This window comes from Chiloscyllium punctatum, chromosome 2 (genome assembly GCF_047496795.1).
Source record: "Chiloscyllium punctatum isolate Juve2018m chromosome 2, sChiPun1.3, whole genome shotgun sequence".
Classification (NCBI taxonomy): domain Eukaryota; kingdom Metazoa; phylum Chordata; class Chondrichthyes; order Orectolobiformes; family Hemiscylliidae; genus Chiloscyllium; species Chiloscyllium punctatum.
Genome location: NC_092740.1, coordinates 76,947,310 through 76,952,281, shown reverse-complemented (window position 1 = coordinate 76,952,281; position 4,972 = coordinate 76,947,310). Strand labels below are relative to the sequence as shown.

General features: G+C 42.3%; 1 pseudogene; it reads left to right on the top strand.

Annotated features, from left to right (window-relative positions):
* The first annotated feature begins 470 nt into the window (after positions 1 to 470).
* Positions 471 to 785, top strand: LOC140492324 (small nuclear ribonucleoprotein F pseudogene; annotated as a pseudogene).
* The last annotated feature ends 4,187 nt before the right edge of the window (positions 786 to 4,972 follow it).

The following is a 4,972-nucleotide window of genomic DNA, read 5'->3' as shown; positions in this document are numbered from 1 at the left end:
TTTTAAAACTGATTTTAAATTGAATGTTGACTGTGGTTTTTAATTTGTCATAAAGATACAAGAAAATCTAATAGAAGGAATTCACCTGCCTTGTGTGATTTTTCGAAGAATCTCAAGTAAACAAATTATAATCCTTGAGATTACAGGGATTGAAGTGTAACAGTTCCCAAAGTAAAAATTCTTTTGCCTAGTCGCATGATTTATTTATGAAGCACTTCATTGCAATTTATGGAGGTTTTAAATCTCTTAACTGTTTCTTAACAAGTTCAACTAAGGAATTGAAATACTTTGATAGAGAATACTACTCATTTGTTTTCAGACATCCGCATGTCCTTTTGTTATTTATTTCAAAGTAATAATCCCTTGATATCATTAGGAGATATTTTAAAATGCAAATTAAAACAAAAATCAATTTAATTAAATTGCCAAAATTGAAGTTTCAGTTGACCAATAAAGTCACTTTGTCCCGCATGTGTGTCTGTGTTGTCCCAGAGCAGCTACTATTCTGTGTCCGAGCTGCACCAGCAGCCCGTTCCGCTTCCTCTGACCGACAGACAGAGACAGCACCAAGCAGCAGTGGCACGAGTTTACCATTAAATCCAAAATCTTTCCTCAATGGGTTGACTGGCAAACTGGTGATTGTTAACATGCAGCTTGCAAACGTAGAAAAATATATTGATGGTGCATTAGCCAATCATCTTGGAGAAGTCCTAATCAAGTGTAACAATGTTCCATACATGAGAGGAGTTGAAGATGAGTAAGAATATGGAGAAATAAGAGAATGACTTTCCTTTTTATTGGAAGAATGACCATGTCTACAATTTATTTAGTACTTCTCTTTATATCCAATAAAGGAAGATGCTGTTTAAGGTGTAGGTTTGCTCGCTGAGCTGTAGGTTTGATATCCAGACGTTTCATTACCTGGCTAGGTAACATCATCAGTGGCGAACTCCAAGTGAAGTGAAGCTGTTGACTCCTGCTTTCTATTTATATGTTTGTCCTGGATGGGGTTCCTGGGGTTTGTGGTGATGTCATTTCCTGTTTGTTTTCTGAGGGGTTGATAGATGGTATCTAGATCTATGTGGTTGTTTATGGTGTTGTGGTTGGGGTGCCAGGCCTCTAGGAATTCTCTGGTATGTCTTTGCTTAGCCTGTCCCAGAATACATGTGTTGTCCCAGTTGAATTGGTGGTTTCTTTCATCCATGTGTAGGGCTACAAGGGAGAGAGGGTCGTGTCTTTTTGTGGTTAGCTGGTGTTCGTGTATCCTGGTGGCTAACTTTCTTCCTGTTTGTCATACGTAGTGTTTGTGGCATTTCCTGCATGGAATTTTGTAGATGACGTTGGTTTTGTCCATGGGTTGTACTGGGTCTTTTAAGTTTGTTAGTTTTTGTTTGAGAGTGTTGGTGGGTTTGTGTGCTACTAGGATTCCGAGGGGTCTTAGTAGTCTGGCTGTCATTTCTGAAACTTCTTTGATGTATGGTAAGGTGGTTTGGGTTTCTAGCTGTGTTTGGTCTGCTTGTCATGGTTTGTTCTTGAGGAATCTGCGGACTGTATTTTTTGAGTATCCGTTCTTCTTGAATACATTGTATAGGTGGTTCTCCTCTGTTTTCCAAAGTTCGTCTGTGCTGCAGTGTGTGGTGGCTCATTGTAATAGTGATCTGATACAGCTTTGTTTGTGTGTATTGGGATGGTTGCTGGTGTAGTTAAGTATTTGGTGAGTGTTTGTTGGTTTTCTGTATACGCAGGTTTGTAGTTCTCCGTTGTCCTTCCTTTCGACTGTGACGTCCCGGAATGCGAGTTTGTTGTCGGTTTTTTCCTCCTTGGTGAACTTTATGCCTGTGAGGGTGTTGGTGATGATGTTAAATGTCTCTTCTATCTTGTTTCGTTTTGTGACGACAAAGGGGTCATCTATGTAGCGGACCCAGATTTTTGGTTTGATGGTTGGTAGGGCTGTTTGTTCTAGTCTTTGCATTATTGCTTCTGCTATGAATCCTGATAGCAGAGATCCCATGGGTGTGCCATTGGTTTGTTTGTAGATTATGTTGTTGAAGGTGAAGTGGGTGGTGAGGCACAGGTCCACTAGCTTCATGATGTTTTCATTGGTAATGTGATTGATGGTGGTTGGGGTGTGTGTGATGGTCTCTTCTAAAAGTGTGGTAAGTGTTTCCTTTACCAGGTCGACGTTGATGGAGGTGAATAGTGCTGTTACGTCGAATGCTGTTTTAGGAGCTGCACTGACCAGGTTAGAGGGTTCTACTGTGCTGCAAAATTTTCAAGACAAACCAACTTAATTGTAGACACAACTGTTCTAGTTTGATACGGCATTGTGAATGTAGATATACTATTAAAAACTCTTTCACAGTTTGAATTAAAAAAGGCACTTTGCATGAAGTGTCTTGTAAGGAGTTCTGTTGCCTAAATTAGCTTTGCTGTTACTGATCAGGTTTTTTTTGGACACACCCAAGATAGCAGCTGAGTTACTTTGGGTGGTATTAGAACCATAGAGTCCTTACAGTAAAGCCAGAGGCTATTTGGCCCAATGAGTCTGCACCAGCCCTCTGAAGAGCAATACATCCGAAACCATTTTTCCAACCTGTCCCTGTGATTCAGCATTTCCCATAACTAGTCCACCTAGTCTACCATCCCTGGAGACTATGGACAATTTAGCATGGTCAATCCACCTAACCTTCACAGGTTTGGACTGTTGGGAGAAACCGGAGCAGCTGGACGAAACTCATACAGAGACGGGGAGAATGTGCAAACCCCACACAGTCACCCAAGGCTAGAATCGAACTGGGTCCATGGCACTGTGAGGGAGCAGTGCTAACCACTGAGCCACCATTCTGTCCTATTGGATGGAAAGTGAGGCCGAAACAGCAAGTATTATATTTAAAGTGGCAATCTACTTCTTTGGAGCAATGTTGGCTGACTTCTAGACCCAGTTACAGCCATGATTTGGAGATGCCGGTGTTGGACTGGGGTGTACAAAGTTAAAAATCACACAACACCAGGTTATAGTCCAACAGGTTTAATTGGAAACACACTAGCTTTCGGAGCGTCGCTCCTTCATCAGGTGACTACAATCACCTGATGAAGGAATGTCGCTCCGAAAGCTAGTGAGCTTCCAATTAAACCTGTTGGACTATAACCCAGTTACAGCCAGAAATGGATAAGTAAGAGAAGGGAAACTAATTTTATTTTTTGCCTTTAACCATGTCCATAACCCAAAAACTAGGGGACAGTGAGGTCTGCAGATGCTGGAGATCAGAGTTGAAAGTGCTTTGCTGGAAAAGCACAGCAGGTCAGGCAGCATCCAAGGAACAGGAGAATTGGCATTTCAGGCCAGAGCCCTTCATCAGGAATGAGGGAATCAGGAATAACCCAAAAGCTGCCAGTTGATTTAAATTCAAATTCCCTCAAAAAGTGTCTGGTCTTCTCACTGAATCAGTTGTTCTAACAACTCACCTGCTTTACCTGGAAGTCACATTTCCTGGTGGCCTGATACAGAATAGTTATGAGTAAACAGAATCCTCATCAAGCAGGCCACTAGAATTGTGAAACTACAATGCACGGGTAAAAATACTTCTTGCAAATAGACTGCTGTGTGCTGTCTGCAATGGGGACAACACACAGGTCCACTTTTATAGAAAGACCTAAGAGTCTCAGCAAATGGCTCAGCTAAGGGGTTTAATTTTCAAGAGGACCAGGCATCCTCATCGACATCCATGGGTCCTCTGGGTGGGCATCACAAGATTCAAGCCCTAGGATGGAGGCTGTTTGTACAATCTAAAAGGTGTAGCTGGTTTGATGTGAGGTAAAATCACTGGAACCCTGCAATCTCAGACCCAGGTGGACACAATTGAGTTGCATACGTTCATTTTTCCATCTACAATGTGAACAGCTCTCAGAACTGGCCAATCACTAAGGCTACTGCATCACTCAAATAATTCAGTGGGTCACCTGAGTATATAGCACATGTGACAAGTTGGGATGGAGTGAAAATAAAGTATTTGTACACATTCACTGGTGAGACGGACAATATTGGTATAGAAATCAGGGAAAATGGTCTATGAAAGATAATTCTCCAGGGCAGGATGAAATGTATCCCAAGTAGCTGAGAGGCACCAGTGAGGAAATAGCAAAGGCTCTTGTGAAAGTTTTTAATCCCACTCCGGCCATAGGAGAAGTGCCTGAGGCCTGCAGGACAGCAATATGGAATTGTTATTCAAGAAGGGAGCAAAGGATAAACCAAGAAACTAAATCAGTCTAACCTTAGTAGTGGGGAAATTAATGAAAGCAATTCTGAGTGACACAAGTCATCTGCATTTGAAGTGGCAGGGATTAATCAAGAACAGTTAGCATGGTTTTATTAGAAGGAGGTCATGCCTGACCAAGTTGATTGAATTTTTTGAAGAGGTAAACAGGTGTCTCGATTAGATTAGATTAGATTACTTAGATTAGATTAGATTACATTACATTACAGTGTGGAAACAGGCCCTTTGGCCCAACAAGTCCATGCCGACCCGCCGAAGCGCAACCCACCCAGACCCATTCCCCTACATTTAACCCTTCACCTAACACGACAGACAATTTAGCACAACCAATTCACCTAACCTGCACATTTTTGGACTGTGGGAGGAAACTGGAGCACCCGGAGGAAACCCATGCAGACACGGGGAGAATGTGCAAACTCCACATAGTCAGTCGCCTGAGGCAGGAATTGAACCTGGATCTCTGGCGCTGTGAGGCAGCAGTGCTAACCATTGGATGAGGGTAATGCTCTTAATGTAGTCTATCTGGACTTCAGCAAGGCTTTTGATAAGGTCTCACATCAGAGATTGATAAGAGCCGATGTCACTGAAATTTGATAGATTGGATCCACAATTGGCTGAGTGGAGGAATCAGAGGGTAATGGTTAAGGGGTGTTTTTCTGATTGGAAGTCTGTATCTAGTGGGGTCCCACAGGGGTCAG